The 13183-nt window shown below is 42.9% G+C and overlaps 1 protein-coding gene across 2 annotated transcripts in view; it reads left to right on the forward strand.

The window, feature by feature from the left end:
* Window positions 1-13183, forward strand: part of Cow (Proteoglycan Cow) — a 362273-nt gene that overhangs the window by 286350 nt on the left and 62740 nt on the right. The gene's annotated exons all lie outside the window — the stretch shown is intronic.

Below are 13183 nucleotides of genomic sequence, written 5' to 3' on the forward strand. Positions count from 1 at the left end.
TACCTTATTGCACAAAATGAAACGAAAACGAGTAGGTACTATACAAAACGTAAGAATATTAGTGATCACGGCTTTCAGGGATAACTCTACACCGCTGGATTTGGAAAACCCGTCCGTAAAATTGTTTATTACATCGAAAGTTAATATCAATTTTTTATGTAAACATACTCTGTTAGTTCAGTACAGAAATTGTTTGAAAAAAATCATATGTCAGAAACGAACTATTTAACCAGGAAAAGGTTTGACTGTATAGAGTGACATGTAGGAGCATGGGCCTACCACTACTCTATCACTCAATACTCTCTATCTCGAAAAGTGAGACCCAGCACAGTGATATGGACTTCCCAAACAAATACGATACGATACGAACCTTCGCAGTATCGGTCCGTCCCAGGGTTATGTTTTTATTCACACCGGCGCGAGTCACCAATATCTTCGGCATGGTATTAGGAAGGGCAAAGGAATAAAATTGACTAGCAATTCCAAAAAGAATTTCCAAAAGAATATCCAAAAGGAATTGTCAAGCAATGTCTATTAATCTACACGGTTTATCACAAAAATAACCAAACACCTTAAGAATAAAAGAAACTGTTATCGGCAATCAGAGCACTTTTGCATTAATTTTGAAGCATTTTTCCGATATTTCGATCTCAATTCAGATCGTTCTGAAAGAAAAAAAACCGTAATCTAAAAATTATGAGCCTAAAAACAAAATTTAGAAAAATAAGAACACACATGAAAACCAAAACTGTGAGTACACTAATCAGAAACCCCAAAAAGTAACAAAGAATGTACTGGCTTAAAAAACACGTGCAAAATCAGGGAGAACTGTTAGAAACGTGTGACGCACATGTCGGTCAACGGGCGACTGCTATTCAGTAAATATGGGACAAACCATTACAAGGATATACGAATTATGTTGACAGATCACAGCAAGAGCTAGTACAACGAGAAATTTTGAAATTCATAACACTTTCGAATGCCTCTCACAGATCGTGAAATACCATAATGCATGATTATGGTAAAGATTAACATTCAAAGTTGAAATCTACATAATTTATTAGAAAATTATGTTTTATGTATCTATAATTATAGAGGGAAAGGAATAATGTATGGAGCGCAATCAAATCTTCATCGGACAGATTTTACCATAATCATGCATTATGGTATTTCACGATCTGTAAGGGTCATTGGAGAGTATTATGGATTTCAAAATTTCTCGTTGTACTACCCCTTGCTGTGATCTGTCAACATAATTCTCATATCCTTGTAATAGTTTGTCCCATATTTACTGAATAGCAGTCGCCCGTTGACCGACATGTGCGTCACACGTTTCTAACAGTTCTCCCTGATTTTGCACATGTTTTTTAAGCCAGTACATTTTTTGTTACTTTTTGGGGTTTCTGATTAGTGTACTCACAGTTTTGATTTTCATGTGTGTTCTTATTTCTCTAATTATTGTTTCTAGACGTGTAACGAATCTTGTGTCGTTGTACATAAAACGTCCCCAGATAGAGCGGCTTACCTGTGAACAGGGAGTAGGATTCCTGTGGCGTGCGGTTAAGAAATAAGTTTCATAGACTATGATTTCTCTTTTAAAATAATACATGAAATCATTTATTAGTCTAAATGTTCTACAATACTAAGATTCTTAATTCTATTCTTATTGTAGTACTACCTTTAGTCTTCGGTGCGATAGATTCCTATCATTTTACGAATTAATACTTATCACGAAATTCTGTATAGACAGAATATTAATTACTTTTGATTTGAGCAGATGGCAGTGACGATCGGAATTAATGTGTGTCGAGGAAAGGCCAAGGAGCTGGTTGAAGCTGCCTCGGTCAGTAATCGAGGAGCTGATCGAAGCTGCCTCGATTCGGAGGATCCAAGGAGCTGGTTAGAGCTACCTCGGTTTGTAGTGATCTAGGAGCTAGTTAAAGCTACCTAGACCGAAGGGATCAAGGAGTTGTTTAAAGCTGCCTTGAACGAGGAGATCAAGGAGCTGTTTAAAACTGCCTTGAATGAGAGAGTCAAGGAGCTGGTTAAAGCTGCCTTGGTGTGGTTTGGAATTTTGGAGAGAACTAGTATTTTAATTCTTATTATTTTCTACTGTCTCCTGGTGCTGGCGCTGCCCTATTTATACAGGGAAATTGCCTCCCTCTTTTGGGCCCAGTGACTGACCTCAGTGTAGGGGTAGCGTTGTGTTTCGCCTGCGCGTGTAGGAGTCATCGCAGGATATGCGCTCTCTATTGGTTCCGGATTTTTGGTGCATACGTCTGGTAGTGTTTGCGCCGGCGCACAGAGAGCATTGTTTGTTGATTGGCTCGTACTGTCATCATCCTATCGTCAACGTGTGTTCTATCGCGTGCCATAAGATGTCGCCCTGATGATGTACCAATCCTGTGCGCACGCGTAATGGGAAGCGTTCCGTTGTGTGTGCGCACGCGCGCCGCGTGTCGCTGGCCCGAGGGTTCGATTAAGGATTCGATTAAGGATTCGAGGTTAGGGTGTTCTATCACTGCCACTATTCGAATTTAATTATCACTTGTCATTTATTAACTATGAAAGGGGAAATGTCTTGCGACACTGGATTTCCTCACAGATAAGGTCGCGGCTGGTTGTTACAATAGGCAAAACTATAGTGGTGTCTGAATATTTTCGTGACCGACTGTATATATTCATATTTTAGACAAATACATTAAGTTATAACACATTTACAAAGAAATAAAAAATTATACAGCACTTAAAAGCACAAAATGTGTGAATTTTCACACGAGGAGCGTGTGAGGGTTAAGTATCCCTGACAGATTTTTATCTCGGATCGAATCGGAGGACCTTTGGAGTCCTTAAGCGCGTCTGTTTTTGAGTAACCTATTACTTCGTCAATGAATTCCTCGTCTTCTGTAGTTATTTGAGGGTTACGAGAATAAAATGTTATATATTTATCTAGTTCCTTTTCTAAGGTATCATTTTCGAGTACTCTAACTTTACATCGTGAGAGAGCGTCTGCATTCGTGTTAGATTTTCCTTGTTTATATACTATTTCATACTCGTATTCTAATAACTTTAACCGTCAACGCATCAAACGCGAATTCAGGTCCTTTACGTTTATCAACCAGACGAGTGGTCTATGGTCGGTCACTATGGTAAACTTTCGTCCGCCCAAATATTGGTAAAAATGTTTGGTTGCCCAAACTATCGCTAATAACTTCTTTTCTGTTGTCGAGTATCGGGTCTCAGCGTTATTTAAAGTACGCGAGGCATACGCAACCGGTTTGTCGTTCCCTATAGTTCCTTGTGATAGTACCGCGCCTAAAGTATAATTGCTCGTGTCCGTCGTTAATATAAAAGGTTCGGTTCATTCAGGGTATTGTAATAAGGGCTGCGTTATTAAGGCGTTGCGTAGGATTTCGAAAGATGTCTGGTGTTCGTTAGTCCACTGAAATTTTATATCTTTCTTTAAAAGGTGGTTAAGTGGTTTTGCAATTTTGGCAAATTCTTTTATGAATTTTCTATAATAGCCGCATAGATCTAGGAATTGTTTTATTTCCTTAGGATTTCTAGGGGCGGGATAAGTTTTTACCTTTTCGATACGTTTCGGATTAGGTCGAACGCCGTCGGCTGAGATAATGTGCCCTAGGTATTCCAACTCTGGTTTTAAGTACTTGCATTTATCGGGTTGGAGTTTCAGTCCACACTGTCTCAGCCATACAAAAAGAGTTTTTAAGTTTTTATTGTGTTCGTCTAAAATCCTACCGAACACTAGAATGTCGTCAATATATACAAAGCAATTATTGCCTGTCAGTCCCTGTAACCCGCGGTTCAGCAATCTTTGGAATGTTGGCGGTGCGTTCTTTAACCTGAAGGGCATTCTAGCAAATTCATGGTGTCCGTCATTTGTCGAAAAAGCTGTCTTGTGAATGTCTGTTTCTTTAACCCCAATTTGGTGAAAACCGGAAGCTAAGTCAAAGGCTGAAAAGTATTTTGAGTTACCGAGTTTATCTAGAATTTCATCTATATTAGGAATCGGATAAGAATCTTTTATAGTTTTTTTGTTTAATTTCCGGTAATCTATGACAAGACGCCACTTTTGTTTATCGGATGCGTCTATCTTTTTGGGAACGATCCATAATGGACTGTTGTATGTACTATCGCTATCTCTGATGATGCCCTTCTCTAACATGTCTGTAACTTGTCGTTTAATTTCGTCTTGGTGTATCGGGGGGTACCGGTACTGTTCAGTATGTATAGGAATCTCGTCAGTAGTATTAATTTCGTGCTCGAGAATCAAATATTTAGGAAGAGGATCTCCGGGTAAAACAAAAATGTCATGGAAATTAGAAACAATTTCCCAAATTTGATCTCTACCCTCTGTTAAGTGGTCTAATCGAGTGTTTTGTTGTAATAAATTGATTCTTTCATCAGTCTTATTGCTGCTCTGCATATGGAACACCAACTTTTCATCGAAATCTTCTACTGATTCGATTTGATTTTTCAGAGAATTTGAAAGTATAGGGTGACCATTCGCATCGAGTTTCGTAATTGCTCCAATCCTGCTTATAAAATTGACGATTACTGTCTTATTTTGACAATTGGTATTCGTATTGAGTCGACGCTTAGTGATATTGCCTATCTTGAATGTATTACATGAAAAGGAAAAATTGTGATTGAAGAAAAAGTCTGCCCCTAGTATTCCATCTTGTAAAATCAGAGAATTATTGTTAATTACTTGAAATGAATTGCATTTATCATTGAATGAAACAAATATCGAGTATAACGTGTCTGTAGTGTTATTTGTGATGTCTCTAAGTGTGAGCGGGTTGCCTTTAGGTAGATTTTCGTTCGCGATTTGTTTCTCCTTGATTATCGAGATTTCACTACCTGTATCGATGAGGAACGTTGTAGGTTGGAGTCCTGGTAGTTCTAGTCGAACAAACGGGGAGTGGTACACACGATGTTCCTCTGCTGCCGTTGTCGTAGTACTTCCGATGATAACTGTCTCCCTGGTGGTGTTGAATTCGGCGGACCCCGTTGAAAATTTCGCTATTGCTCCATTCGTCTGTCTTCTCTCTCTCTCTCCACTGCTTCGTTCTGCATTCGTTATCTGTATGCCCTCGTCGTTTACAGAAATTGTATTCTCTAGGTTCCCACCTTCTTTCGGGATTTCTTTGGACTGGCTTGTAGGACACCCTTTGTATTCTGTGGTCTCTTAGTTGTGTCCACGTACTAGCTTGTTGACGCATGTAGTGAAGTTCTGTGTCATACATGCAGGCTGCTTCGAACGCTTGGTTCAATGTTTCAAGCGGTTAACTGAATAAATATTGAGATATTTCAGCTTTTACGTTACACCTGAATGCTTGGATCCTTTCTTCGTTGCAGACGATTTCCTTGATGTCAATATATGTTTGGAGTCTTCTTTCAGTATTTACTGCGACCAGTAATTCGTCTTGTGCTTGTGAGAATCGGTGTATAAATTCATTGATGGACTCATTCGGTTTTTGTCTGCACGAATCTCGTTTAGTTTTTAGAGATGCTGTATCCACAGTTCTTCCAAAAAGAAATCGTACCTTCTCTATTAGTTTTGGTATTGATGTAATTGTATCTGGTCGGATTGTTAATACTGCACGGCCTTTTAATTTTTGTGATATTATAGCTAATAGTAACAATGGGTGTTGGGCTTGGTCTAGCATAGCAGAAACTTTGATCAGTATACTGATAAATGTCTCAGTCCATCGTAATCCAGATCCATCGTAGTCTGGAATTAGTGGTAGGCATTCCTGGTATTTTCTTATTGTGATCGGAATGTATGTGTCGTCTCTATGTCTCATAGTATCTGATATTTGTACTGTTTGTCTAGGTTCTGTTCTATCTTCTAAACTTTTGAGTCTATCGCATACTTGAAGTAATTTTTCAGCTAATATGTTCATGTCGATTTGAGTACGAGTCGGACTTTGCGTTCTTGACATGTCAGGAGGAGCAGTTACGAAATCTTGCAAAATGTCAAATAATGTATCGTTGGAAGTACTTACGTTGTTTTTGCTGTTTCTCCACTGTGTCCACTTGGTCTCCAGTTTTCCCAGATTTTCAGAGCTCTCGGGTTCGTTGTAGGATACCTCCAGAAATTTCCACTTGTGGAATAACTAGCACAACTAGTATATTTTCTTCTGGATAAGCCCAAAGGTTGATATCCCTTGCCGCTGCAACCAAATTATGTCGTCAAGGTGCTCCAAGGAACTGGACTGGATATCGTTTTCAGTATTTTTATTTCGTTGGTTCTTACAATACTTTACAGAGATACGCTTTTGGTACTTTCGTGCCAAGTTCCAGACTGCTCAAGACTCAAGACTGACTCGCTCCTTGTTGAGGGCCGGTATTTAAGGGTGCGCGCTAGGAGGGGTGGAACCTTTTGGGACCTTCGTAGTTCGGGGAAAGCGGGTTTCCCGAGAACTGATATTGACAGATTGTTTAAGAGATTAAAAAAAAAGGGAATGATTTATCCTTGGGTCCAGAAATATTGGGAAAAGGCGGGATTTCTAGGAAATGATATCATTGGACGATCAGGGAAGTCCATGAATTATCGTTGGGGCCTTTTTCTTAGTGGAAAAGGGTGTTTACTAGATATGAGATGTAACGGGCTAAGGGTAGGAGCGCAGAGCCTATGCCTAAAGGTCGCTTCCCATTGCTGTAAGTTTGGGTCGCGAGCGCGTTCGCCGTCCACTTGAAAGTGTCAACTCTATGAGCAGGAGGGTCTGAAGTACCCAGCGAGCCTGCACCGTAATCTGCTTAATCACCAAATGATCCCGGCAAACCCAAAGCGACCATGCATCGCGATCGCTGTCGCTGCCGTAGGCGGTCGACAAGGGGTAGAGTCTTCCGTCCCACAGTGTGTCGCCTATTGTGGTAATTTGGAACTAAACTCATTGCTCCTAAATTAATCAACTTTCGAACTAAGACATCCAATACTTTTCTAAAGAGAATACAAAGATACATCGATTGACGTATTAAAAGAATATATGGTTCGGGCGACAATTTAAGCTGTGTCTCAGGTTGCCAAAGATTTTGGAAGTAGTTTTCGCCAATAATAGCTGTTAGTGTGTCGTTGAACTTCATATCAAACTGTTACGAGTATTTACGAATTGAGAATACAGAGATATGCGAAAGTTCTCACAGTTATAAATTCGATCTTTGATGGCTGTCAACCATATATTATCAAGAATGATGGACATTTTTAAATGGGGTATTAATTAACTTTGTAAGTGTCGAAGTCAGATAGTAAGTACACTGATCTATTCAAGCCAATGCTCGCAGTAGCAGCAAGTCGTTTACTATTCCATTTGTACTCCGTATTTGTGCGATAACTTTTTAATAAACCTTTAATTGACTTATGTTTATAAACATCTTTTTCTTATTTAACGCCATAAAATATACTGACAAAATTTGAGCACTAAAACCTAGGATACCCTGTATATAATTATAAGGAATTACCCCAACTGTCTGATTTCAGTTTTAATGAGCTTTTGTCAGATGATAGTATACTAGTTTCTAATGATATATACGCAACATTAAATGTAGTTACTCGATAGTTTTAAAGATATAAACAATTGAAGTTACGCCCTTTCGTATATCTGTTATAGGTATAAATATGCATTACAGAAGCTGTGGCGGTGAAGTGGAATGAATGCCTTCCTTGTAAACAGCAAGTCCTGCGATCGATTCCTGTAAAGTTCTTTCTTGCAATTTTACTGTAGGAACTTCGTATTCGATGGAGAGTGATAATTATATATAATTATATTAGATACTTTATATATTATATATATTATAATAATTATATATAATTATCACTTCGATAATTATCGATTTCTCTTAAATTACTCTATAACAAAATTTATTAAACTGACGTCTATACAATTAATAGCTAAACTTAAAGCAACTAGTTCTAGTATAGTCTGTTACGTATTTTTACTAACAGATTTCGCAACTAGCACTGCTTATTTATTGACCGAATACTTTTCAACTTAAGATGACTTACGAGATCTGATTCGGGCAGATAACAGTGTTGGATTATAGTTGTAGGGTTCTACATATAACGTTTATGCAGGTGCTCATGTGAAACAGTACAATATATTTAACTCCATAAAACAACTATACATAACTGATATAAAATATGTTTTAATGGAACGTACTCACAATGACTGTAGTCAGAACGGAAGTCAGAGCTTGGTGTTTCTTTTTGCACGTGTGTGGTGTCGCAGGACATTGTACAAGTAAAAATGGATTTTATTTATAATATTAGAATAAAGAAAAAGTTATCAGATAAATTAGTGATATTTGTTACGTTAGAATGTGTAGCTTTAACAGAAGCGGTAGAAATCTGTTTAGAAGATAGAATATGCTCCTATGTTATATTTTCAGATTTCCTAAGTGCAATTCAGAGTCTTGTAAGGAATAATACTACTGTTACAACTAATATACAGTATGTCTCACGAAATCCTGGACAGTCGATTATTTGCTAACCTATTAAAGATACGAAAAAAGTTTTTATATGTGTTGGAATCGCTTAAAATAAGGGATCCAACGGAGGTCCGGATGAGGTGAGATTGAGGGGATACGAAAGAAAACGAAGACACGAGTTTTATATTTTGTCGGCCCTGAAAAGGGCTTTTAAGCGACGTTTATTTAACTTTTGTCTAGAGGGCTGGGTGCTGCTCCGGTCCTCGTCGGCTCGGGTGGACGGTGGATCGGAGGCCCTGTGGTCGTGGCTGGTGACGCCGGCGCTCCTCTTAGCGACGTTGGCGTCTGAAAAAGAGATAGCGGCGGAACCGCGGCGGTAAGCAAGAGTGTAAATCTGGCTATACCAAAGATTCCCAACTCCAGGCTGCGCTCGCGAGCCTATTTGGAGGGGATAGCAAAACCTTGCCAGTACCGCAAAGGTAATGCAGTGGACTGTATTATCGACTCTTCTTCGGGTGCGAAGAAGACGTCGATGAACGAGTGGCTTGAGAGGAGGAGGGACCTCTTCTCTTCGCCTTGCACCTTTTAGAAAGGTTCGCTTCGTACGAATCCAAGTAACTTAGGGATTCGTGAGCGGAGGGACACGCTATAACCAGCGAATTGCTAGTCCTGGAGGCTGAGGACGGCCAGAGGCTCGGCGACTCCGTTCACCTTACCGTGTGCTTCTATTCGTCACACGGGGGTTGCTTCTAAACGGGGTGGCAGAGCACGAGTAACGCAGAGGTGATAGGCACGTACGTTATCTCTCTCTGTTGTAACCCGCCTCTCAGGGATCCAACAGGCAGCGGCCTTTGTTGCTCCGAGACGAAGACGAGACTCAGAGAATCAGGGCAGGCCCCGATTCCAAGAGTGCAAATCTCGATCAATTGTCTCCTAAGACAAACCAGGTGCTCTTTCGTACGTAGTATACGTACGAATCGAGCAGAGTTTCCTAGTCTGTCGGCGACAGAGGTTCAGCTTTTTAGAGCTAGTGAGATTTCAAGTGTCTGGTAACCAAACTACTTGAAATCTGAAAACTGGCGAGCTGAGAGGCGCTTGACGTACGGTCGCACTGACTGCGTCAAGCTTGATTGTCGAAAGACGACTGGGGCGAGAGCCGCGCGTGTCTCCGCGAAGCGGAAGACGTGCCAAATTTTACCACTACGCGGCGCTCACAAATTATCTTTTGTCTCGTGCTAATGTAGTACGATGTACTCTCTCTCTCCTTCAGGCTCCGATGTCCCCACTCGACATCGAGCCTGGAGTTCAAAACCGTTGCTCGACAACGCTTACTTTGTTTGAACTTTAATTTTGACGACAAAAACAAGTCATACGACAGCTGATCGTGTTTTGCTGCTAGGACAACGTATGCTCCAACCGAAGGCCACCTTCGGTCGGTCACGTATACCAACAAATTACGAATCTCGCGGACGAGCCAAATGCCCGTTATATAACCGCTTTTTAAACAATATGAAATTGAATGGCAAGAGGGGGCTGATTTATTGGCCGTAACAATTTTTTTTTATCATTATTGTTTACAGAGATATGAAAGTTAAGTTTGGTTTTTTAAATGGGATTACATATATTTTTTTTATCAATAGATAGTACGTTTCAAGACGAATTCAGCAAACATTAATGTATACACCTTTTTTCAAATAGTTTTTAAGATATTACGCGTAAAAGTTTACTGATATATATATGATATATATATATATATATATAATCCCATTTAAAAAACCAAATTTAACTTTCATATCTCTGTAAACAATAATGATAAAAAAAAATTGTTACGGCCAATAAATCAGCTCCCTCTTGCCATTCAAATTCATATAAAAACTTTTTTCGTATCTTTAATAGGTTAGCAAATAATCGACTGTCCAGGATTTCGTGGGACATACTGTATATATATATTAGATATTATATATTATATATCTATCATATTCTAATATTATAGATATTAAGGATAAAATGAAACAATATAATGAAGATAATACAAGCAATAATAAAATAACTTTCCTAAAAAGCTGCTTCGATTAGAAAGAACCAAGGAGCTGGTTAAAGCTGCCTCGATGTGAAGTATGCAAGGAGCTGATTAAAGCTGCCTTGGAAAGGTTTAGAATCAGTGCGTTGGTGTGATCTTCAGAACCTCGAACTCCAGAACGTCTTGCTGTTGCTGTCGCCGCGATATTTATTCTCGAAGGTTGTCTCCTTCCTTGGACCCAGTGGTTCCCCTCAGCAGATAATAAGTATTGTATTGCGTATGTGTCCTCGAGAACCGTTGCAGAGTACCTGCTCCTAATAGGGTCCGATGTCTTGGTGCATGCTCGTGTTAATGCACGCGCAGGCGTACCGAGAAGCTCGCCTGCTGATAGGTCCGTGGTGTTATCATCCTGTCGCCATTCTGTCATCAGCGCGTGCGAAGAAGCACAGTATAGGATGTTACTCGAATGATGTCGCGATGTTGTGCGCAACGTGTTACGTGTCGCTAGCGCGATCGCTTGAATTAAGAAATTGAGGTTAGAATTGCGACATGACCGTCCCGCCGACCCGTATCTGGCTTAGGACGGGCGTGCAGATCCGCCCACTACGCGTCCCACGCCTTGATTTTTCCGTGGGCGTCAGGTATCTTTCGATATCGGCGTGGAATACGTCTCCCGTTTTCCAAAACCGCGGCCCGGGCTAGTTCTTCGCGCGGAGAGGGGCGAGGTTCTTTCGAGCGCAGGGTGAGGAACGTTTCTGGGATTTCGGGTTCTTACGGCGAAAACGCCAGTCAAAGCACGGTTTTCTCAGGTAATAAAAGATGTATTCGAGCGAGAAACGTACAGAGTATGAGCGATTAATTACACGCGCTGTCCCGCGACACGTTGCCGCGGGCAGTTACCCGTTCCCCGCTACAGCCATCGCGTAACAAAGGTTTCCGAGCGACGACGAGGCTGAAATGTGCGTTCGGCACGCGTAAGTGAATCGCCCGCCTGGCTGCTGTTACACCGAGGTTACACCAGCAAGTCGAAGATGTACCCGCACGCGACAACCGTTCGTTATCACGCCGCTTCCTGTAACACGGCCTACACGACCACCAGGAGTCGGTCCTCTCAAGATTCCGCTTACGAACCGATCTAATCCGAGTCAACCGGGGAGAACAATGGAGGAAGACTTACCACCTGCGACCTGGTCAGCGCCCCGCACAAGAAGAAGGCCGAGATCGCTGCGTGCGGCAGGATCTCAGCACGCGACGCTTCCCCCACCGTGCCCCGATTGGCTCGCTCATCTCGCGCGATTTCGCGACCAACAATTTGTGGCGCCGTTCGAAGATTGACGGCTGATTGGCAGGGCCTCCCTGAGTCCCCCTGGAACTCTTCTTGCGTCGTGGATCCGAGGCACAGTATTAGACGTCGCACTTCCGGGGTCCGCTGCCATCCTCCGCCCGCGAGATGGCTCCCATGGCTCCGCCACTGCACCTCTCCGTTAAGGACCTCTCCCCGGAACGCGGGGCGAGGTGGTCACCGGTTCGTCCTCGTACATCCGTGGGGCAGCCCTCCCATCGTGTGTCCTTCCTCAGTGGCCCGATGGGTTACGACAACCTGCCAATTTAGGCGTCGTGTCACTCGCCGGGTGAAGTGACTCTGGAGCGGCTGGTACCCTGGTCGCTCCCCGATTCCGGGGATCTGCCGCAAGCGACCGTGTCGGTGGTGCCGTGGTGGTCTCGTACCTGTCTCCTACCAAAGCTAGCACCTAGGCCGCTGCGAGAACCCTGGTAGCTCGAGTGCAAAAGAGGCGTTAGTGATGCGTTGGACTCTCGATGCTGCGCACTAAAGGCCCCTCTTGCCCCGGGAAGGGTTCGGCTTTGTGACTGGCACTTGTGCCACGTCACAGGATATAGTTCTAGGTTAGGGTTACTGTCAATTATACATATTGTGACGTTGCGCATGTCGTCGTTCCCATTTGCGAAATTACGAAAACTTAAGGAAAAGAAGGACCGTACAGCCCCTTTGCGGAACACATGCCGAGAGACGTCTCCTGGGGGAAAATATCGTGAATTTGGAATTGTCGCTAATTTCGGGTGCCTCCAAGCCGAGCGCGCACGACGTTTCAGGGCCGTGGAGGAGACCTGAGGGACTCTGAGGCCGTCCCCGTCCCCTGGCCGTGCAGTTTCCGGATTCGGGCGCTGTATGTACACCGGATGGTACAGGGGCCCTCCACCCTCGGAGTTGAGGGACTTGCCGCCTCCGCGGTGGACCAGTGAGGCTGAGGAAAATCTACCAACCGGCTGAGGGATGGTCCCGCGGTGCTGCCCTTCTACAAAGGCTCAAGCAGAAGGCGAGGGTGAAGGCGAGGGTGGAGGTCGTTGTCCAGGCGGCAGGAGCCATAGGAAGTCCTGGGGGGAGTCTCCACGATGCCGAGCAAATACGGATCGTCGCCGGAGAGGAGCGGGGCCTCGCTGCTCGCATACGCGCCTGAATCAGAGCGATTACGCAGAGGGGCTGTAACGCTTGTGCGGGGGAGGGACGTGCCGCGAATGGGTGGGGGGGGGGGGGGGGGGGGGGGGTCACTTGCGCGTGTGCCGAGCGTCGTCATTCGTTGCTGATACGTGATGGAAGACGCTAGCGAATAGAGCAATAAGGGTAAGCTGCATAAATTACTTTGGTCCCTAATTACTGAGGTTTTGCCGTTAGTGCTAGGCGCAATTCGG

This window comes from Calliopsis andreniformis, unplaced genomic scaffold (assembly GCF_051401765.1).
Source record: "Calliopsis andreniformis isolate RMS-2024a unplaced genomic scaffold, iyCalAndr_principal scaffold0133, whole genome shotgun sequence".
Classification (NCBI taxonomy): domain Eukaryota; kingdom Metazoa; phylum Arthropoda; class Insecta; order Hymenoptera; family Andrenidae; genus Calliopsis; species Calliopsis andreniformis.